The 24,929-nt window shown below is 38.9% G+C and overlaps 1 protein-coding gene across 10 annotated transcripts in view; it reads right to left on the minus strand.

Moving 5' to 3' along the window:
• Positions 1 to 24,929, minus strand: part of KDM6A (lysine demethylase 6A) — a 120,590-nt gene that overhangs the window by 84,978 nt on the left and 10,683 nt on the right. For all 10 annotated transcript variants that reach the window (XM_035315967.1, XM_035315966.1, XM_035315964.1 and 7 more), the window contains exon 2: positions 22,786 to 22,835. The gene's annotated coding sequence lies outside the window, so the exon portion shown is untranslated. The remainder of the gene's footprint in view (positions 1 to 22,785; positions 22,836 to 24,929) is intronic.

Raw genomic sequence — 24,929 nt, forward strand, 5'->3', positions numbered from 1 at the left:
TTTGGCTATTAACTTCTAAACGTAGTATTTATGTTATCTGATCTCTTTCTTCAGTAAAACCTACAACATCTTGAAAAAAAAGCTGCAAACTGAAACTACCTCAAATTTGAAGTTGAATTTTTTTTTTTTTCATTCTACGGCTATGCTATTAAAAAGCATACAAATTAGAAATGCATTTTCCAAGTTGGTTTCATTTGCATTTTCTACAACCCATTGAAAGTGTTAAAATGTTTCATACCAACCACTAGATGGCTCAAATATCTCTTTCCATTTGACAAGCTTATGCAATTACAAAAGACTGTCAAATTCGTATTGTGTATTCTGCTACTTACATACCCTATTTTATGATGAGCAAAAATTCAATTATATTTGACAAAATGTATAAACGACATTAATTTACTGATGGGTAACTCAGAAGACATCAATGTATCTTTTGTACCATTTTACATAATAAGACGAATAAACGTGTTGATGACTTTTTAGTCTCGTTTCTCTTAAGCAATCAATAAAGGAATATCCTACCCACCTCATAAACCTGCTGTACTGACCGAAATAACTGCTTCCTAGTCTCTCTGAAGCAGCAGATGGAAACACATCAACAACAATCCATGTGCTCTGCTCTCCAGGCCAAATTCACAATAAAGCCTTTTTCTCCATCTTCAAGCATGTAGCCAGTGCCTCCAGCAGAAGGATGGCTGAATCAGACCACCGTAGTGACACTCAATCTAAAAATACAGGCTCAGAAATATACACCCATCCTGTGTAACAAATTACTCACATTCAGACTTTGAAACGGCTATCTTAGAGTCTAGAAATGTATAGCTGCCATATCTGGATGAAGGTATTTGCACCAGTAATGGACTTAATCTGCCACCAGAAGTTGAGACCCAGTTAATCAACTCCAAAGTTGTATTTTCTAAATACAAGAATATACAAAGAAGTTAGGTTTGTAAGAGAACAGCGACACATCTAGAAAGACAGAGAATAGAAAAAGAGGCTAAGGAGTCAAAACAGCCCACGGGCAGCCTCCTGTCAGGACTTTCCAGCTTACAAACGATGAGGAAGGCTTTTGCCACAGTTTCATAGCACTGCAGATTTAGAAACAGCCCCCGTCCAGCAGTACTCCTCATCTTTGCCAATACTATCATTTGTAGGGTGCTACAGTCAGCTGGATGCCAGAACTGATCCAAGTTATTAATATCTGGATAAAACAGGATTATTTTTAACTGGATCAGTTTCCCACTCAGGTTCACTGGGCAGCCCCCCCAGACAAATGCATTACTGCAAGTGAGTAAGTGGAAGACAAGTGACATGTAAAAGCTCTCTGAACCTACACTGGTACCAACAAAACGTGTATCAAACCTACAATGAATTTTCATACAAAAAGAGTGAAATCCTAGATAAAAGATTTATGCAGTAAACCTACATTAAAAAATAAATAAATAAATAAATAAATGCTTCCTTATTACCTTCTAAGCAGCATACAAATATTTGACATGAGAGAAATCGAGTTCTGTGGTTCGGTAGAAGATGGACAAAACATCACAGCCGGCCTACCGGCCTTCTCCGTGCAAATCCTTGACCACTAATGTATGTAGGCAAATACACCATTTGTAATTCTTTTGACTTTCAATTTTGAATTCAATTTGAATTTCAATTTGAATTCTTTTGAAATTCAATTTTGAATTTTAAATTCTTATGACTGTAAGGGGCAGGGCCAAACATAGTTAAAATAATCCCATTATTTTATTAGAAAGTTGGTAATATTTAGACAGAAATCAAGAGTATATCCTACCATCCTAAAATAAATAAAAAGCATAATGGGAGCAAGGAAGTCCCCACGCAGCTGGTGGAAGTGTGAAGGAAGAGTACTGAAAGAGATGAAGGCCAGCATCCTTCACAAGACCAGTCACTACTTTCCATTTGCTTACATTTGCCAGGAATCAAAGCCTTTGATGACACATTAAAATTGCCTCCAGCAGGATTACGAAGGCTACTTCAAATCCCACTTGAGCCTGGCCCGCAGCACCTCAGAAAACCTAACTGGGACAACAAGGGGGTTGGACACTTTGGATTATGTCCTGTGGCCACAGGGTGCATCAGCCACGTGTTCTAAGCAAAACATTTATGTTCAAATGTGAGAATGCTTATTTATTTACTAAAAATAAACAAAGATGAAGTTTTGACACTCTTGTCCCTAGTATTTCCTCCTGACACTACTCAGTGTATAGTAACAGTTCCCCGGAGAGCACATACTGCATAAAAATTCCACTCAGGCTCTCACGCATGAACAGCTATGGCCCTCTGGGAGCTGACAAGCTCTAGCAGTTGCAAAGTATTTGGGAGGAAGAGGGGAGGGTTCACATGATTTCTTTTTTCACGTTTGTACAAACATAAATGAGAGCTACCTATCTACATGTTCTCCATATTCCCAGCATCTGCAAAAGCACTAAGAACCCTGAAAGTGGTGCATTACAAATGAATAGCATTAGCTTCCGTTTATTCAAGGTCTTCAAGAAATTTTTTAGTACCTCGAAAACCATTAGATTTAGCCAGGATCGTTAAAATACAGCTGTATAAAATATATGTGACGAGACCCTGCTTCCTAAGCAATGATCACAACCGTCTAAAATTGTTAATGGGCATGAGCCTGCTCAACTCAGCAGCAACGTGAAAGCGATTAATATATAAACATCATTATTCCTGTGACAAATATATTCTGGCATTTGTAACAAATTAATTAATTTAACATCTTGGTAAACAACTACAAAGGAATTTTCGTCTCATCTCTAAGAACTTGATCTTTTCAGACTAAGTACTGCCAAAATGTACCCAATACCTGTAGAAGAAAAGTGGCCAATGTATCTTTCCTAATTCATTAAAAATACTTTTTTTTCTTCCCAAATATTAAAGACAGGGTAACCACAGAGGATTTTCAAAATTTTATTCAATGGTTACCACATATAAAAGTGAGCTTTAAGTAACCTTAAATCATCAAGAGTTACACATCGCACGAGAAACTCAAATGCCAAGTTACTTGTGTAACTTGAGCCTATCAAGTATTATAAGTAAACCATCAACACGGCTCAAGGGTTACTGTCTTTTTTTTTTTTTGGGGGGGGGGGGTCCATTCCTTAGCATCTCTGGTTGTGCAACTCACCAGTTAAAGAAATGTTCCACACACAAGAAGTATGACAGACTAAACACTTCACTCGTGGGTAATGAAACCACAGTTTCATGAATGAGTAGGTTCAGCTGCCAATCTTTGTTTTGGGAACCATGACCAACAAATGGTAGCCAAACAGTTCTTCCACAGAAAAGCACTTCTGATTCTTAAGAATAAAAAAATAAAAAATAAACAAAAACCAAGCAAACAAATAAACAATATTTTTTTTAATTTTTTTTTTCTATTAAGTGGCACGTGTCTTCAAATGTACCTCGACGACTTCCTGGGCTGCAATGGGCAAGGTATTGCCAGCAGGTGGAGGGAGGTGACCCTTCCCCTCTATTCAGCCTTTGTGAGACCACCTGAGTGCTGGGTCCAGTCCTGGGCCCCCCAGTACAAGACAGACATGGTCATACTGGAGAGAGTGCAACACAGGGCCACCACAAAGATGATGGAGGGACTGGAAAACCTCTCCTGTAAGGAGAGGCTGAGAGAGCTGGGGCTGCTCAGCCTGGGGAAGAGGAGGCTCAGGGGGATCTCATGAACATCTATAAATACCTGAAGGGGAGCAAAGAGGATGGAGCCAGGCTCTTCTCAGTGGTGCCCAGGGACAGGACAGGAGGCAGTGGGCACAAAGTGGAGCCCAGGAGGCTCCCTCTGTGCACCGGGCAGCACTTCTGTGCTGTGCGGGTGAGGAGCCCTGGCACAGGCTGCCCAGAGAGCTGTGGGGTCTCCTCCTTGGGGATCTCCAAAAGCCGCCTGGGCATGGCCCTGGGCAGCCTGCTCTGGGTGGCCCTGCTTGGGCAGGGCTTGGAGCAGGTGGCCTCCAGGGGTCCCTGCCAGCCTCAAATATTTGGTGATTCTGAAAGTAACGCTTCTTCGTGTATTACTGCAACACCTTTTTTTTGAAGATGACATTTGAACAGTATTTCTGAAATGTTTTATTCCCTTTTATATGGTACAAGATCATCACTATTTCTACCCATCATCTTCAAAACATTTCAAACAGAACAACTAGCATGGAATTTTATGTTCTTCATTTGCCATTTTTTCCACCCTTTTCCAGCAAAGGTAGGAGCCCCACTGAGCTTACAAGTAGTGCCATTATTTCCCTGTCAGTTTCTCAGTGCTGGAGAATCACTACTGTGTTGGGAAAAAAAAAACCACTGAAAATCATTAATTATACAGCTGCTCTACCTGAGGCACTCCACATAAAATGGGAGCGGACAAACGGCATTTAACGAGGCAAGAATGACTACAAAGTGATACAAATACATGCATGGAAACCGGTAAAAAAACAGCAAAGGAAAACAGCCACAAAGTTGTCCGTGGTTGTTCGCCAGAATCTTAAGTCACGCTGCGCTGAGCAGAACACTTCAATGGAAAATTTTAAATTTGATTTTTTTTTTTTTTACCAAATTCACTAAGAATACAGTTGCTACTTGTATGTTCTTCTTTCCAGCTGAATACCTCTTGAACCTATTAGCTGCCTTCGAATGAATTTCATCGAAAGCAAGATGACCCAAAGGTGAAAGGCTTGAGGAATGTCACGGAAAATAGTTGCTGGACAGAGAAAAGAGCCTCTCCAAAGCAAGGTCTGCTTTTAGAAAGCAGTCAGAATTCAATCAATTTCCCTTCTTTGGGCAGACATACTTAACCCATCAGCACAAATTTAGAGCAAGCGTGTGCTTATCTTGCCCAGCAAAGATGTCAAAGGGGACAAGATGTCATTCAGGATGCTTCACCAGGACAACCAGAGGAATTCCAGCTCATGGGTGCTTACAAAGAGACGTGGGAAAAGGAAGGACAGGAGGTGCTAAAGGACAACAGACACAAGCCTGTCATTACCCGGGCTTCGTTAGCTCTAGTTAAAAACAGTTTGTTCTATAAACTGCAAACTGAACAAAATCCCACACTTGGAACAAAATTCCGGGTATCAGCTTTATGAATAAAATCTCACTCCTTGTTTCAACTCTTTTTTTTTTTTTTTTTACATTAGTCACTGACATTTAAAAATTGAAAGATCAGGTAGATAGCATCTTCTGGATAGATATTTTATGTATTAATATACCAAATAGTAAAATAAGACTGTAATTTTTAAGATTTAATTATTTTAAGCAATGAAACGCAAGATCATTGATTAATTGTTGCTAGTTAGGTATCAATCAATTATTACTGAAAATGATTTTCTAATTAGGACTGTAGATGGTTTAGTAGTAATCGCTAATTGGTGTTCTAATTGGTGATTTGCCGTTTTATTTGTTAGAATGTACAAATACTTAAAATAGGATCCAACAGACGAGCCAGCAGGCCCACATGACAGGCAGCTGGGGGAGCAGACAAGATGGCCAGCAGCCAAGAGCGAGGCAAAGCAGCTGGGCAGCCCACCAACCATTCCCACAGAACACTTCAATTCCATCAAATCATCATTTCTCGACAGAAAACCGTACATCAGTAAATTTTCAGCCTACTCGGTGAATATATATGTTAGTGAGTTTAAGAGCCTTCAATTTCTAAAGACAAAACAAACAACAAAAAAACACAAACAAGCCAAACGATAGGACACTTCCTTCACTCTCCCTTATCTCCTTTGCTAATTCTTTGCTGCACTACTTAGCTCTTTCTTCATTTCCTCCAGAACTCAGCCTTCTTTCCCTCAACTAATCCCTCTTCTTACTGTTATATCACCGCTGCCCTGTCTGATACTGCTTAAATTACTTCCAATCATTTACCTTCTGGAAAATCAACTCTGAAAAGCTGCTAACAGGCACATCACAACTGTCTTGAAGAGGGAGTCCACCAGTCTTTCTTAATTCTGACTTTACCTTTTCTTACGAGGATAAGTTACGGGAAACCTCTCAAAGTTGTTAGCTTTAATCTTTTCTTCTGGGGCAGTCTATTGCTAAACTTGATTACTTACATAGTTACCCGATAGCCTGAAGGAAAAAGGAAGAAAGGACAGAAGAAGAGGGCCAATTAACCAATTTTATATTATGGGGATTTTCTCCTCCTCTGCATTAATTTGACATCCTTTTATATGACTCTAGGGAGCTCTTATTTAAAGATACCTTGCTACGTTGAGTTCCACAAATTAATTTTACGCTATTACAGCTTCTCCTCAGTGTGAGCGGATACCCCCTTACTCTTGTACTAAAAGTCTGCAGAATCCCTTTCTAACCCCTATACATCATGCATGTTGATTCATCCTCCTTCCTGTCTCCTCTGCAAATAGTTCTCGGATACGCTTTTATCATTTATCTGAAATTTCATTCTGCTGTTCTCTGTTTTGAGAGGAGGATGATTAGATTCTAGCAAAATGTCAAGATGAACTATACTTACCTTTTATATAATAGCATGCTTTCCAGTATAGTCTTCTATATTATTCTTTATTAAATTGAGTATTTTGTTTAGCCTCTAATTTTTTTCTCATACTCTTTACTTCTTCTGATACTCAGGTCAGCTTCTTGAACATCATCAGTAATGCATACAAGAGTTAGTGTATATAAATAGTTTTAAATACTCCTTCCACTTAAAAATCTCAGCATACAGCATGAAATTCCACCTGCTACCATAATTCTCTGTAAGCAAAGCTTTGGTTTTGGTACTTCTGAAATTCCAGCATTCAATATCTAAAATTTACCTTCTATTTTGGAATACTGATATTCACTTTCACTTCAAAGTCATAAAAAAATGTGTAATGCCAGCCCCAAACTCCTCCATAAGACACTGTCTAATGTACGTCAATTAGATTTAATCAAGATCAAAGGATATTTTCCCCCTTAAAGACACAATAGACAACAATTTTCTATTACTTCAGAGAACATGAAGGACTGCTTAAATCTATATTCTGTATGCCAGTTTTCATCTTTTTTTTTGAAAAAGTGATTCCTCTCCAACATACGCTGCATCTGCTGACCTTCTGACTTAAAGTAACATCCTCAAGAAAGACTTTATTTTATTTACATGTTCTCTTAAGGTCCAATTATCTACTGCAATGGAATTTCCATAAACAAAATCATTCTCTAATTGCAGGTATCAAAAACGAAGTAAATTAGTATCCACAGAAAGACAAAGATACTTCTATTGTATGTGGAGAATGATGTGGACAGCTTCATTAATCTATGCAATCATGGCTTGTGGTTAGTAGCTCTCAACACGGACAGGCATAAATATTCAATCTGGAAGTTATCAATGCACTTTAAAGACTGTACATTTCTTAACCTAGGAAGAAACCTTTCTCAAATGTACAGGAAAATTAACATTACAACGTGGAGATTATGTGAATTAATTAAGGGTTTAGTACTGGTCTGCTAGGAAGTATTCCCACCAACAATGCAGTACCGATGTTAAACTGATCTATCTACAAGAAGGGCACCAGAGGAGACCCAGGAAGCCAGCAACCTGTCAGTCTAACCTCAGTACCTGGAAAGATTATAGGGAAGATTATCCTGGGCACCACTGAAAGGCATTTAAAGAACAAAGCTATTATCAGCAATAGCCAATGTGGGCTCATGAAGGGAAAGTCCTGCCTTAATAATTTCAACTCCTTCTAAAATTAAGCTCACCCACATAGTGGATGAAGGGAAGTTGGTAGACATGATCTTCCTAAATTTTAGTAAGGCCTTTGATACCATCCCTCACAGCATCCTTCCGGACAAATTGTCCAGCTGCGAGTTGCACGGGTTCATGCTATGCTGGGTGATGAACTGGGCCAGGGGAGGGTCCGAGCAAACACAAGGAAAAATGTCTTTACTGTGAGGAATGGGCTTCCTACAGAGATGGCTGATGCTCTGTGCCTGTCACTGCTCAAGAGACATTTGGACAATGACCTCAGTAACGTGCTTTAACTTTTAGTTAGGCCTGAAGTGGTCAGGCAGTTGGATTAGATGATCTCTGAAGGCCCCTTCCAACTGAACTATCCTATTCAATCAAATAAAATGAATTCCGTGGAGACAGACAAAGGGCACTGTAAGGGTTGTTCTCAGAGACAGCAAATATCACCAACAGGGATCCTAAACAAGTCTTTTCCAGATCCATTTTTGCCATGAAGAAAAGGAGAATTACAGCTCATTTTCTGGAATGTCTAGCTTGTGTTTGATGCCTTGTGGACACTTTTAAGACAAGAAGTCTTGTGGAACATGTGTTATTTTTAACGTGCTCTCGGCATTATATTTGATCCTTCTCTTAAACAAAAACATCCACAGAAATTCTGCTTTAGGAAGTCCATGCCATATTTTGTTGTTTAGCATGGTAATTAAATACCTTATTCTGCATCAGTGGGTAGATAGATTGCACTTCTCAACTTCTCTTACGATTTCACAGAATGCTAGCTATACCACTCAATCATTTTTAAACCTGTTAGTGCCTTCACTAAGATTGGCCTCCGATAAATAGATCTATCATGTCTAAAATTCAGATCCTGTTCAGTAAAGCAAAGGGCATTCTCAGCCTAACAAACTGTTTGAGCCTCCCTTGCCCACCCAAGCCCTTTCAGTTAGAAAACTCTGCCTATGTGACATGCGTGGGGTGGAGGGAATAAGGTAGAAGGTCCTAATTGACTGACTTACACTTAAATGAAGTGGGAGTTACCATACCAAGACTTTTGTTTAACTTTGCTTTAGGAGTTTGTTAGTATTTTGTGTAACTCTACTCCATTCAGAGTTCTGTGCCCCAGATTCTTGCACACGGTCACTCACCATTCCTACACGTGAAGCCTACCAACCTGACTCAGAAGCACCATGCTGCTGGGTTTGATAGCCCAGTCCAGCCAATTGCTGCTCATCACACACTTGATCGACGCAGCACGGAGACAGGAGATTTTGTTCAACTTAGGACAAAGTAATCCTTTGTCAACATGGCAGATCACATTCTTCCCACAATTACAACGTTGTCATCTACTTTGTTTTAGCTGATAGATGAGTTACCATGAGCAGTGCTTCAAGACAGTGCTCCAATACCTCAGTGATTCACTGTGTTCCAGCCAAAGAGCAAGGGAAAGTCATATCCCTGGCACCTGTCCCCTGAGCCTGAAACAAAAATATCTCAAGATACATCTCCTAGTTTGTAGTTACATGCTGTTAAGACTGGAGGGAAAAAAAAAAGAAAAAACACCACTAGAATCCCACTGAAAGATAAAATGAATGTTTAGAGAGGTTAGTGGGCAGGAGCATGGAAAGATGTCACACGAAGTTGAAGTTGCATGTCTGTCATATACCACGATTATCAAAAGCACTGAACAACAGCATTAAAAAAATCCAAAATATCAACTGTGTTTCTTTAGAGACATTTTTATTTTCCATTATTTTTCCAAGGCTGCTCTTGATACTCATTCTCAGTTCAAAACTATTTCTCATCCAGGTTTATCTTGATCTCAGAAAATGACATTCTCTTCTCTTTACACAAAGGCCAGCTCAGAAATATTCTCCAGCAAGTAGTACCTGTATGGCCTCTTTCTATAAAATCCAGTGTTATAGCCATCATGATCCAGGAGAGACTCCTAAGGAATGCTTTTGACATCAATGCACAAGGAAGAAACTTTAGAAAGAAAAAGGCTGACGTTTCTCTGAAATATTATATTGTCTGGAAATGGTGAAATGGAAGTGCTTTCAAACGGAGCTTTTCTTCCAAGCTTATTCACAAGCTTCAGACAGACAGAGGGCTCCGTTTGCCTAAATTCTGAGATCAGAAACAGAACTGAGACAGAGTTATAATGCTCCATTATGAACTAGACAGATGATTTCATTTATGTTATTATATTTTTATGTATTTCTGAGAACGGACAGGATAAAGCGCGCTGAAATTTTTGTATAGCTCCAGAGTAACTCTGTTCTAAACATCCTCCATTTCACCAGAAAATCATCCTTGCTCTCCAAACTGTGAAGAGTATGTCACCAAATGAAAACATAACTCTAAGTAGGTGATCTTATGGGGTGAGGAGGAGGCTTTCAAAAAAAATCCAGCAGTAACATTTAACTTTTAAAATGTTGCCGAGTTACTGCTAAGAGTAACTTCATTCATTTTCTATTATTATTTTAAGCCTTCTCTTCCCAAGAATACACTCCCAACCTCCAGTGATTTGTGGTTTAGAGGTTTCTAAAGCCAGACAAAATGTCTTCATATTTAATTGCTCTTAATGGATTTTTCTTCCCTGAATTTGCCCAGCTGCTTTTTGAAATCATTAAAACACTGCAAGTCTGCAGCATTCCGCAAAACTGATGAAACTTTCTATAAAACCAGTGATATGAGAACTTCCAGAAGATGCAGTAATAATGTATTTCCTGCAGCAGATCAGTTGAAAACAGAACAGAAAACATCAGCACCAGTCCTGTTTGAAGAGATTCCCCTTTCGTTGCAACCACCATAGAATTCCTTCCCTTAGTTGTAATGAAAATAGTAATTGGGAATGACGATCAGTTTATGTTCCTCTTTCTTTTCCAAAAATAAAGATCAACTTAACTGCAAAAATGACTGCTCCCCTCCCTTTTGTTTTGTGCAGACAACGGACAGACGACCAAAAAAAACCACTTTACTGGATGGTGTTTGATCCATCTCGCCTTCTCCACTGTTTACCAGGATAGGAACCAAGTTTTTCAGCTTGCTTAGTTTCAAAAAGAGTTCACAAAGTCCTGATTACATCATTAAGATAGCTGGCAATGGTCACAAGAACCAGAGCCCAATAGATAGATTTAGGAAACAGATCCCAATTCCACTGTCTGGGAGGAGAGGAGAAGAAAAAAGCCATCAAAAACCTCAAATCCTTTAAAAAACAAGTTGCACAGTATTGGTGTAGCGATTATGTCTGTTAATACAGTTTTACTGCTGTCTTTCGGATGACCATGAGAATTCAGAAGGAAGAAGCTAGAGTAATTCCCTATACTAGAATAATTCCCTGGGCCTACGCAGAAAGAAAAAACACTAACTAAAAATCTAACCAAGAAAGAAAGACTGAAATGAGGGAACCAGGGACATTTATTTTGGCTGGTATTACCAGATAAAATTTAATTGAGGAACCTTCTAGTCTCGCAGCAAAAAGACAGGGCTGGGGAAGAAGAAAAACAGAGTGAAAGATCCCTCACTGACAGCTATTTCTCCCGTACCTGGGATGTTGGACCTCTCAATCCTACTCCTCTGGCAAATGAGATGAAAGTAATAACGCAGTGACCAATCAGTTGTACAAAGTGATACTGCACAGACACTTAGGAATTAAAGGCAAATTATTTGAATGCAGCAGCCCAGAAATGTGGTATGGGTGGTATGGGTGACAGGCTAATGTTTTCCCAGGTTCTTCTGAATAACAACAAACCCTTACCTGCTTACCACAACTTTGCAAGCTACATAGTAACAGATGATCAAGTTTTCTAGATAGCTGCAGATGTTCTCAACATACAGTTTGAAGTACTTTTGCTTGAAAATACCTAGACTCAAAAGGTCTTGTTTGCATTCTGTTACTATGTTCTAGCATTTGAATCTCCATGAACTTTTCAATACCTGGCACTTCTCCCTACAACAAGAGCACTCAGAAGATGGAGACTCAGCAGTACAGCATTGGTCTCCCTTGAGACACTCCATGAAGACAATCAGACAAGAGAATAATTCTTGCTGAACCTTTATGCAAGTTAACACCAGAAACAGAAAGAATTTCTATTTCTTCTCTAAATATTCATCTTTGTAACGCTGCTTCACGAAGCAATGCATGGTCACAATCAAACAACTCTAAAAACATTTCAGATGGCTTGCCTTTTCTTCAAGGGATGGGCTAATAAGCCTCACCTAAGCTACTCACAGACTCTTTAAGGAAGAGACCCCAAGCTCTACGCCTCCCCATCCTCCCACTTGTTACCTTCTCCATTTATTTGCACTAGATTCCCCTGTACTTCCATCACTCCTCCCTCACCCCCAAAGAGGAGAGAATACTGGGTCTGTATCCCTGGGAAAAGGAGGAAACCAGGGGGCAGAAATGTCACCAAGGTAACGTTGCATCAAATGCAGAACACTTCCCATAGCTGTGTAAGAAAAATCAGAACTGAAACGTAAATCCTGGAGAGAGCAAATTAAGAAACAACAAATTTGCAAAATAAAACAGTTTTTAAAACTAAGGAAATATTTCATCTCTAAGAGAAAAATGAATAAAAATTTTAAAGGTTAATTTCCAAAGAAAACAAATGCCATTTGTTACTGAGACACCGTATCTACTTGGAGCTTATGATCAAACATGAATCTACAAAACAGAAGCGAGGCATGTTTTGTTTTTACCTTTTCTACGCAACTTAAAAGCAATCACATGGAAAATGAAGGAATTGTGCCATTTCTGTGGTTTCTGCAAGCGACGGGATACTTTTGAAATGGCAAGCATCACAGCCACTGTCAATACAGTTAACAGTCAAATAATTTCCTCGCCTACAGAAGATTTGTCCTCCATTCAAGTCAGAACCGTTCTACTCTGCTAAATATGCCTCTCTCGAAGCAATCTAAATTGATGAGTTTCTTCACAGCCACACTACCGTATGCCTTGGATTTTAGCATCCTACATTCTCATCACAGGGACTGGAGAAAGGAAGCATGCTATTATTCTAACTATCAGTAGATGAAGGATGACAGTTCTTTTTTATGCACAAAGTTCTGTGATAGAAGAATTCAACCTATGCGTGAAAAGCTTTCCTGAGAGGACTTTTCCATCAACCCTGATGGTACTTATATCATTTCCACCCAGAATATTTGCACCTCTAGACACAGACCACACATACAGAGGGACAACTGCATTCCTAATGAATTTCCAGAGTGAAGCATCAACATTAGAAAAATGTTATGAATATCATTTGGAAACAGATACCGTGTCAGGGGGTTGGAGGCGGGGGGTAGGAGGAGCAGTGTTTACTCTGAGATACCATTTTGTCTTCCCCCTCTCCTGACTCAAGCAAACTTTCTCACTCCTCTTCCACCATTAACATTCTAAGAAAGTTACAGATTTGCTGGAGTTTCGTCAGTTCTCATAAATCCATTGATTAAAAGGAATGAGTGATTTAATAAATGAACATGCATTGCAAAAATTCAAAACTACAGATCTTGAAAGAATTTCTTTATTATTATTTTGTGCAAAGACAAAATATTTCAAAGGAAGAACAATATACATGCTCCATATTTGTTGTGACCAAAACAGGTAAATGGTTTGTATGCGCAAAGGAGGATTCCTTGGTATGAAATAATAGGACACTATCAGATTTATCTGGAGGTCAAAAGCAACATGTCAAAATTTATTAGTTAAATTGGCTGATCTCATTCTTTTTCAGATTTTACACCTATTCTTGATTCCTTTCAAGCAGAGGCAACATGCGTGCTTGTCATTTCTGTTACATAAACCAGTTAATATGTGTGTTAATTATTAGGGCCTTGTACAATTTTACTTTACACAAAATTGGACATGCTGCATTATTTGTCTGCATTAACAACAGTGAAAAAAATGTCCACTTCTTTCTCTGGCATGAGACTATCTGAGAATTCGACGCTTTTGCTGGCAGAGGGACAGAATTCCACACAAACACACCCTAAATGTAGAAAAAACACCCCCCAAAGAGGTAACTCTTAAGATGTATTACCACTTAAATAGTATCTGGATAAATACATAATCTTTTCTAAAACAGTGATCAGTTGTGCTTTAGTCTCTAATTAACAGCGTGAAATGCAACACATTTTCTCTTTAATCTTTTTAGGTGTCATTTAACAACACATTTGATGAAAAAAATACATATACTTCTCTCAACTCTGCTTTACAAGAGATAACATTTATTTTTAGCATCCAATATTAAAAGATTTTTTTCATGAAACCCAAAAACACTTATTCATTGGCTCTATTTTCTGCTTGTTTTATAGATGACAATATGTTATTGGTAATAAAACCATCATTACCTTTCCAGCATTCCAGAGATTCTTATTTATTCATCATTTTCTCTGAAATATTGTGGAATCATACACATAATTCTTTCTACCCTTAAGATACAGAATTCTAGTTAGCCTTCATAAACTCAGTTTGCATTTAAGAATCCCAGTTTAAAATCTTTGAGCCATCAAAGTAAATGATTACACCCACTGGATGCTGAAATAACCTTATTTACAGTGTCACCAAAGATATCTAGTATTTTGAATATCTAGTATTTTGACACAAGACAGAGATTATGTGGTGCACAGTTAATAAATGTAGTCCTTCAATTCAGCATACCTCATACCATAGATCTTAGATCTTTAAACTACTTTTTCAGCTTTTCAAGTATCTTCTTGCATGTAACTTCTAGTCATCTTGACGTACTGAAGGGCCAAGTTCATAACCTAAATGTAATAACAAACCTTTGGACAAAAAGATAATGCTAGCTGCATATTTATTTTGTAAGCATCTTAAGACCAAAGTGAAAAGTTTTCACTAACAGGATTCTTTACTCTTCCCTACTGCACCCTAAACCATTCAGCATAATGGAACTTATGTCCTCACCTATTTTTCATCAGTAGACAGGGGGACAATCACTTCCCTAGCCCAGCTGACTACCAACCAATACTCCCAGGTCCTTCTCTGCCTGGCAGCTCTCCAACCACTCATCTCCCAGCCTGTAGCACTGCTTGCAGTTGTTACACCCCAGGTGCAGGACCCGGCACTTGGCCTTGTTGAACTCCATACAGCTGGCCTCAGCCCATGGGTCCAACCTATCCAGCTCCTCCTGCAGAGCCTTCCTACCCTCGAGCAGATCGACACACGCACCTAACTTGGTGTCGTCTGCAAACTTGCTGAGGGTGCACTCGATCCCCTCATCCAGATCATCGATGAAGATACTAAAGAGGACTGGTCCCAGTACTGAGCCCCGGGGGACTCCACCAATGACTGGCCTCCAACTCGATTTAACTCCACTCACCACGACTCTTTGGTCCCGGCTACCCAGCCAGTTTCTAACCCAATGAAGCATATGCCAGTCACAGCACCCTGGCTTGTATAAGAAGCAGCATGGCCAGCAGGTCCAGGGAAGTGACTGTCCCCCTGTACTCGGCTCTGGTGAGGCCGCACCTCGAGTACTGTGTTCAGTTTTGGGCCCCTCGCTACAAGAAGGACATGGAGGTGCTCGAGCGAGTCCAGAGAAGGGCTACGAAGCTGGTGAGGGGCCTGGAGAACAAGTCTTACGAGGAGCAGCTGAGGGAGCTGGGACTGTTTAGCCTGGAGAAGAGGAGGCTCAGGGGTGACCTTATTTCACTCTACAGGTACCTCAAGGGAGGCTGTAGCGAGGTGGGGGTTGGTCTGTTCTCCCACGTGCCTGGTGACAGGACGAGGGGGAATGGGCTAAAGTTGCGCCATGGGAGGTTTAGGTTGGATATTAGGAAGAACTTCTTTACTGAAAGAGTTGTTAGGCATTGGAACGGGCTGCCCAGGGAAGTGGTTGAATCACCATCCCTGGAGGTCTTTAAAAAGATGTTTAGATGTAGAGCTTAGCGATATGGTTTAGTGGAAGACTTCTTAGTGTTAGGTCAGAGGTTGGACTCGGTGATCTTGGAGGCCTCTTCCAACCTAGATGATTCTGTGATCAGTAAAATACTTTTGAACTTGCTAGATACTTCTTTCCTTGTTTCCTGTAAAGCCCCTTTCTCTTGTGACAGAAATTTCTTGTCAACAGCTGCAGAAACAGGCACATACATTAAAAATCTTCATTATTTCATTCATGAAAGAGACGTTTGTCATCTTAACTCATTCATCCCCTTGCCACGTACTTTCCAGCAAGTTCAGCCCAGAGAGTTAATTTTTACTAGCTGAAGTCCCACTAAGTTAATTTCTGCCACTCTCGAGTTAATGAATTTTTATTTTTCTACTTATCTAGCTTGCCCAGTGATTGCCAGCGCTTCACACGCTACACTGCTTGCCTTGCTCAAAATAACAGACATCCTGGTCCTTTGATGGAAAGTGATATACAGTGCTCCCCTTTACCTGAACAGTTACTGCCCTCCTTGGATTTATTTATTTTTAATCCCTCCCACTGCACATAGTGAATTTATGACAGGGCTTGCTGCTGGGGAGAAAGCTGGCAAAAGTCTAATTTCAGACCTCCCACAATCCCCTCCTGTATTCTTCTATATATACTTTCCTCCGTTCACCACATATGCTTGTACCCTTAGTACATGTCTTTACTTTTCTCATTTTCTTTGTATTCAAATTCTCATCATGACTACAATTTTCATTCTCCCACTCTCTACGATACTTCCTCTGGCCACACTTTCCTCTTCCTCACGTTATTTGCTTAGTTGCGCTCCAAGTCTTGCTTTTTTTTTTTCTTCTCCCCTCTCAGGACCCCTCTCCCCCCCCCCCCTTTTTTTTTTTTAATGGGCCTAATAGCTTACCACCCTGTATCATCATGTTGTATCAGACTCGGGCTGTATTTCCAGACTACTTTGCTCTCCACAAAGTAGTCTCCTGAAAATACCTATCCTTTCTTTATATCTCTGTTATGATGACCTGTCTTTGGTCATCACTGAATTCCCTGTATTGCACTGATGACATGTTTTCAGAAAGAAGTAGAAAAGACGTAGACCGTATATAAGATGTTAATAGCATCTCCCTTGTCAATGACTTCTGGGGTTGTTTTATTACCTTTATTAATTTTGGTTATTTTTCACTTGCTGATTTTCTATTTCCTCTGGAATTTGTTTTTATTTTAAAACATATTCCAAATTGCACGTTTTTCACCTTATCCATCTCTGTCAAGCAACCCTGTCTTTCTGCTCTTTCTGTAATGCAAAGTTCAGTAATTTCCCCTTCATAGAGGATTTCTGAATCTTGCTTTTCTGATTAAGTCTTCTTCTAAGTGCTTATTTGATTACATCTCCTCTGATCAAAGGGACTGTTTCTGTTTTTCTGCTTCTCCTGTACATGTCTTGTGTTACTATAGGGCAATCATTTGTATTAAAGGCTTTGTGTGTCATTTTAAAGTTTTGTTCTCCTGGGACTTTTATGAGGAAGCTTGTTAAGACCATTCTCCTTACATGGGATACCCATTCCATTAAAAAAAAAACAACAAAAAAAAAAAACTAAGGGCCTGCATAAAAAGTAGCATTCACAGATCATATTACTACTGCCTTCTCCAACTTTTGTTTCAGAAATCTGTCTGCTCCAGCAATTCCTGTTGATCCTATACCACTGTACTGTTTCAATTAAACTAAGCATTTATAGCCAATTAAAAAAATAATGGAAGTCTTGATGAATTCTACCTTAAAATGGCGCTTGGTATTTTGAGGTTACTGTAGAAAATAAAACAGTTGTGAGTCAATGAAATGGAAAATTGCTCTGTCTTATAACAGACTCTCTAAGGTGCAAAATGTTCTCTTATTTGTTGTTATCAGTACGTCTAGTAATTGCTTTTTGTCCAACTATTATAAAGGGGGAAATGGACTTCCAGTCTGGAGAAAAAGCGATGGCAAAACATCCAAAATTAAAGCATGAAAGTATTTTCAATTGTTTTCCCATTTTACAGCATTAAGAAAACATACCAAAAAAAGACATTTGGCCTATCAAAAGGGAAAATGTATAGAGAGGAAAAGAAGTCATACAGGAATATCTGAGACAAGCAGCAGGTCCCATTTAAAAACAAACATGTATGGTCTTTCTTTTAGTTCTTTAGGGAAAAAAAGCCTTGCTACTAATTAAAAGTGTTTTAGCCATAAGGTTGATAAAACACCCTTTGTAAGATTTCTACATAGGTTTAATTATAAAACAGCACTGTAAAAAATTAACTGGTACTAAATTACACTGTAGGGCTACATATCAAAGACCATTGTAAAATTGCTTTCTGCAACAAGCCAACAACTCAGCACAGACTAGGATCAGATCCTTCTTCCATGACAAGCACACACAGTTCTACAAAGCCTAATTTTCCTAGGTTTTCTAGACAAAATTTTAGTGCTTTATTTTTGAACCTCTGCATTGTTTTAGAGTCTCGTCAGTTTTCTAAGGACTGAAAAAGGAGCAAATTGTTATTTGCAAACATTGCCAAAATCAATGTTTCTAACAATCATTTATTTTAAGAGATAAACATCAAGAACGCCATGCACAAAAGGATGGCAACCTGAGGTAAACTTTCAAATTTAGACTGGAGTCCTAATATACAGCAAACACCAGCAGGAAGTACCTGATGGTCACTTTCCAGAACAAGGCTGATTAATACCTGACCTTGCTGTAAAACAGCTATGGGACTTGTTTCCCTCCCTTCGGTTTCATGGCAGGGTTTGGACCCGATGATCTTTAAAGGTCCCATCCAACCCAAACCATTCTGTGATCACCCTTTGTGGATGAAGTTCACACACAGAGAATCATGTGTGACAGCAGTACCATCGTTGTACTTCTCACAACTTGTCCACAATCCCTTGGATTTTATTAGAATCCTGTCTAAAAAAGACAGATATGCATTCCCCAGCTAAAGAGGTAGCAGTAATAGACGGCTTATGGAAACGCTGCGGAGAACCAGCACGCAGGAGCTTCCTGCAGATAAGATCCTATTTGTCAGGAACGTTGCCTGCCCACACTCTGGCAGCCTGCAGCTACCCATGGAGCTCAACCTGGTAGGTACCTGCACCAAAAAGTTTTATTTATTTACAGTCTGTGTTGTAACAATGACAGGTACATGATTTCTAACTAACAATAGGTGAACACAAACCTACCTGCAGAAGGCCATGTAAACGTACTTTAAACACGATTATCAAACTGAAAGAGGGCTGCAGTAACAGCGCCGTGTCGAAGCAGAGGAGATCTCAGGGAAGTAGAGGACTGCCAGGCTCTTCTACAAACCCCTCCTTGGAATCATCTAGTGAGCACTGAAACCTCGCCCAGCCCCACATCTGTGCAGGGTTTCTTTCTGTTAAGGTTTCCTCTGCCTTGAGCAACCAGGGCAATACAACAGATGCACATATTTTTTGTACTTACACAGTCGCTTTATCACGTACTGAAATTTGTGTTCGGATAGCCCTACCAGTACCCAGATGATGTATAGAAGAGTTCAGTTTGATCAACTACATTATAATACAACCACATGAGATGATTAAAATAACTTTTTCCAGGTGCCAGATTTCTGCCATGACGTTTGGATAAAATCAGGAATATCTTGCTCCTTGCTGAGCCTCTAATCCTTCCTCCTCAGAATATGTCAAAACTGATAACCATGGCAGACACTTACACTTGATATCTTTTTTTTCTCAGCAGCATCAAAATCTACAAACTGGAGTTCGAGTTGTTGTCTCCCTCTCCTGAACTGCCCTTCCTATCTGTTCATCCCCCACAGTCCTCCTCACCTCCCCCAAAAATTTTGACACAGGAGTTTTAAAAAGAAATCCGAATGAAGTACATTGCACAGAAGGCACATTTATTTTAGCATAGACAAGTAAGAAGAAACACTGAAAAAAGTACTTGAAGAGCTCTATTAAGTTATCTCAGCTTTTATCCAAGTTGAGATATTTACTTCGCCAGATTTCAAGTCAAATACTTTTCTTTTTTTAATGCGGAGTTAAGACACCACAGTGCCTGTGCAGAACAAAAACTTCAGAAAAAAAACAAACAGTAATTTTGCAGGACATTTTACACTGATCTGTGGGTGCCCAAAGAGATCACTAATAAAAGTGGTCTGTTAAGGAGTACGTGGCATAATGCAACCCAGCTCTTCCAAAAGTCTCCATTCAGATATCACTCCTTCAAGAGCAAGTAATGTCTTATCAGAATGGAGGGAATATTGATCTGATAAATGGCAAAATACAGCACTTTCCCAGTCTTTCAGCCCTTCACTTCTGCAACTATAACTTGTATTCAGAATATATTTTCTGATTTATTTTTTCTTAGTTTGTTCTACAGGATCAACAAACTGCTTCCCAAATTAACAACAAAACAGCCCACACTCTGAATTCTGAAGTGACAGAAAAACACCTGGTGAAAAAATTCAGAGCATTAGAAAAATCTGTGAAAAACGTCTTTTTTTCCTTCTTGAAAGAAAAAAGGATAAATTGCAGAATGAATCCATATAATGAACAGTCCATCAAAAGAACGATCACTTACCAACCTGATGCAACAGTGAAAACCCAAAGTAGCAAAGTCTAAAAACACTACGTACGGAGGCCAAAGTACACCCAAAGCAAGCTAAAAATCTCTCATAACCCTTCTAGAAGTTTTCTACTTTATAAAGCAAGGATACAGGTCACTTACTTCAACCATAGCAACATGCAATGCAATACACTAAATAAATTCAGATATTCAAATAGCTACAGAACATAAGACTGATCCTGTGGGGTTTCAAACCTGGCTTATATAATAACATCCATGTGATTCAGCAAGCTCCATGCATTTCTCAGTTCTTTCACACAGCTCTCATAGCTCACTAGCACCACCTTTTCTTCACACCCTTCTCTCTCCTCTTTTCTTTACCATCAGAAATTCCAACAGCTTAATCAGTGACACCTAACCTTGAGAGAATTGAGCTAAAAATAACTAATAGAGAATCTTAAAAAATAAAAAAAATGCAGCGAACCAAGGAAATCTAAGTGGTTTTTCTATGTTTTAAGCATTTGTATATCTGTGTAAAAGTTAGTTAAGAAGTCTATAAGAAGAGCATATCACAGAGTGATCAAAAATACACATTATTCTTACAGGTACAAGACATCAAGGACAACAAGAAACAAGAAATCCTCTGGATGCAAAGGGGATGGAGGTGGAAAGAGGGGAAACGTGTTTCTCCAGAGGTCCAACACAGGTGGATTCCCACTGCTAACTCCAGACTAGCTTCATCACCCATCAAGAAATATGATTACCCTGTGGTTTTTAGCACTTTCAACAAAAAAGTTTTATCTGAAAAATGATTTTAGTCTCTTTCAGGCTCTTTTTCATGCAGATGAAAACCAAGAAAATCTCCAAAATAATTCTGATAAAGTAAAAATGAAAAACTACCATATTTATGACTACACAGCAGTAAAGAAACTCATAGCGAGATCAAAAAACATAGTATCCTTTCTGCTTGAGGCCAACTTGAAGAAAAATGATGGTGTTGTCTTTTTGTAGAAGTAAAAATACTCTTTTGTTAAATCCAGACAATGCTGACACGCTTGCATCTGGAATTGTTTGAGATTATCTCAGCATGGTCAAACTCTTGGGCTACAAACAAGTACCTTAGAGTATTAGCACATTGAATACAAACAGAAATTGCTGCTTTCAACAAGTCAAGCGCAGATCACCCATTTTACTACCATCTTTGCTCTTGAAATGGAACTGCAAAACAATCAGCGTTTGTATTTCTTTTACTTGCAGATGTTATGAGCCATACAAAAGCACTCCATGCCTGTAAAATATATACAGTCACATACCTCACCCCGCACACACGTTAGGAAAATAATTTACTAATCATCTATCACTTCCCTTAATAGCAAGCCATTAGAATAGAAGGCAGACAAAATAATTCAAGACACAAAATATTCTGAAATGCTTAACATGGGAAGAGTACAAACAATAGAAACAATTACAATAGACATTTAATTAGTTGATAGATTCCAACATTCATTTACAACAATCTTTAACTCTCCCAGAGCATGTAAGAAGAAGATATGAATATTAATTTTGTTGTACTTGTTTAAAACACAGTTATTTCTGAAAATAAACTACTTTGACTCCAAAACATGCCAGTCCAGAAATGGATCTTGACCCATTTCTACTGGAGTGAAATGGGTCAATCACAAGACCACAAGAACAATTTCTCTAGGATCCCTCTTCTATACGCATGGAAATAGATTTACTCTGGCTCACTCTTCTACCTGTTATTTACCCTGCCTTTCTCTTCCCACCCTCCCAGAAGGGAAAAGATGTCAAAAGGATTTTTCGGAAAATACTTAGTCCCTATAAAAATGTAAAGAACATTGAAAATGTTGTTTTCCTAAAGCTGACATATACACCGTATTCATGTTTGTCCAGAGTGAGCCCTCCTTATTTGAAATATGTACTTAAGAACACTTCAGGAAAACATCTGCTAAAGACCACACAACCCTGTGTTATGTGCTCTCCTGCACTTGTGACTCAGTGATGAGCTTCAAATTATTTCATGAGACAAGACAGCAATGTTACCTATTTTCCACAGTATCACTAAGAAATTTTTAAATTGTATTCATTTTAAGTCCTGATACCTTTACACGGTCTTAGAGACATTATCTATACTAGCAGGTTTTTCCCCCCATATTACGTAAAAACGTTCTCTTTAAGACACTGAAAGGGACATTTATTGTTTTTCCTACACCTGCACAGCAGCTTTCAAGTGGTTAAGATTCTCTCAACATTCGTATGCAAACACAGATATTGGATACATAAGAAAAAAATGAAGTAATGGGTAATAAAAAGAAAATCTAAAATGTGTCAAGTTAACTGATCTGTCATTTCAGCAAATGGTGTGAAGATTTATTTCCACTTAGATTTATAATGAATTGTACACATAGATGAACATTTCCATTAAGACTCAATTAATATGCCAAAAAGTAATTGCAGGTAGATATTCCAAACATACAAAAACTAATCTGTTTAAGAAATTCAATCATTTACAACAATTGTGTTTAAGAAAAAGGGAAAAAAAGCAGCATATACAGACCTTCCAGTAGTCAGATTGTAAACTGTAGTACCTCTGGTATGCAGATAATGCTGTAGAAAAGAAAAATAAGTGTTGAATTTGTTTTGTTGCCTTTTTTTTTGAAGAAGAAGAAAACCTTAAGAGTCAGAATACACAACATTAAAATGATAAATGGTTTAATAAAAGTAACACTGCCACAGTAAGTACCCTGTTGTGGGTAATGCATTCCTTGAGATTATAATTTTGTTTTATGAGATGTCAACCCCAAAGTGTATTTATTATTAATCATACAAATGTAAATCAAGCAATATTTTAAAGAATCCTGCAACAAAAGGAATCATTTGAAATTTTGGGATTTTCTTCCTGGACAAAGCTGCTCTAAGATTTAAAAATTTAATCATGTAGCTCATTTACCATGCTCCCTGATGTCTCGTAATTTCTAAAGAACTGGTACAGAGGGACATACAAAGCGAAATCAATTTCACATGCCCTTTCATTCAGTAGCTGGAGAAACAAAAAAGCAAGTAAAAAAAAAAAGAGCTTACATTTTATTCAATATCTACTAAGACTGAGACCAAGCTGAAAACCAGCTCCAGAACAGCTGTTTTGAAGAATACTAGTACTACTTAGCAATGCGCTTCTCAAATCACCATTCCTGCCTTCTTCTTTCTGACTTAAAATTCCTGTTGATACATCTTGCCCTTTGGCTAACAGGCATATGGCAACATCAGACTAGAATGTAAACAGGCCTTATGTTCTTGTACTAACACTGCACTAGGTACCATCAAAAATGGACTACTTTAAATAATGATTCACTGCAGTTACAGTTCCATTTTTCAACTGTTTGCTTCCTAAGATTTGAGGATGGTTTCTACATAGTATGCATTTTCCAAACAAGACAACCTCTGCTTTGAAAAATTAGAAACACTAAACAGATTAAGACAGCAAGAACCATATGTACTTTCAATGCAGGTTCATCTCCTGAAGGTATCACGGATGAACTATGTCCTGAAATTTTATCATCCTTCACTGCCTGTCCTGCAAGCTCATGTTCGTAAGATAGAAGTATAATGGCTTAAGCAAAATAAGAACAAAATATGTTTAATGACAAGACACACAGAGGATACACCCAGACCTCCTTCATCTCCTTCAGTTAGTTACATTCTGTACCCTAGTGATCTTCAATCTTTCTTAATTACTGTAACCCTAGATATTTTTGATTGCATTTACAAAATTCTGCCTGTGGGTAGAAACAAGCAGGCTAATAAACATGCTGATCGTTAAGGGTTATCCATACACCATCCCATTTGGAGCAGGAGTATGTTCTCCACTTTATCGTTTTTACCCAAATCCTCCAGTATAAAGCAAATACTGTTTTCTTCTGGTATGTTTTTCCTTCCCGCTCAGTTTACTACCAAGACTCCGGAACCTTACAGCTCTTTTGCTGATCTTCTTGAGGGCTGATCAGTAGCATTGCTCAAATCCATTGATTTGGGTTAGACACAAGAACAGAGATGGTCCGTTCTCTCTAACTAGCTTGGAGCTGTTCTGCCTATAACATCTCCCAGCAGGATACTCCCATGTGTTTGCCACGGGGGGACCAAACACCCCCAGTGGCACCGCTCCTGCCCTCCTTGTGCACCACATTGCTCCACTCAGGACAGCATGGATCTGACCCACAGCAACCTGCACCCACCTCTGCACTCGTCCGTCTGTGGACACCCAACACCACACTTTTTACACTCCTAGCTGGTACGTGCTGAACCATGCCTATACTGTGCCTCTCATTGCTGCAACTCCTTGAAAAGCCAGCTTCTAGTTCTGGTGCTCTAAACTGTGATTCATGTGGATGCCCAGGGTATGAAAAAATTAGGAGAATATTCATCATGGTTACGTTATCAACATGCCAAAAGTATAAATGCTTACATGTAACTTAGCTGAAGAAAACAGTTTAAAAATCTATACCATCAGGCTAAGCCTTTCAGAACTTAAGAATACAACTCCCTACATGAATCAGTACAAACTGAAGTATAGGACCACAGTCCAAACTTAAGTTTAGGAACGTTAAGAGTAAGCATATTTCAGTCACATTCTGTAACTAAGCTGGGCACTATATGCTCACAATAACAGAAAACCACCTCCTTCCAGATTCAGCTTCTCCCAGG

The sequence above is a fragment of the Oxyura jamaicensis genome, chromosome 1, assembly GCF_011077185.1.
Source record: "Oxyura jamaicensis isolate SHBP4307 breed ruddy duck chromosome 1, BPBGC_Ojam_1.0, whole genome shotgun sequence".
Lineage (NCBI taxonomy): Eukaryota > Metazoa > Chordata > Aves > Anseriformes > Anatidae > Oxyura > Oxyura jamaicensis.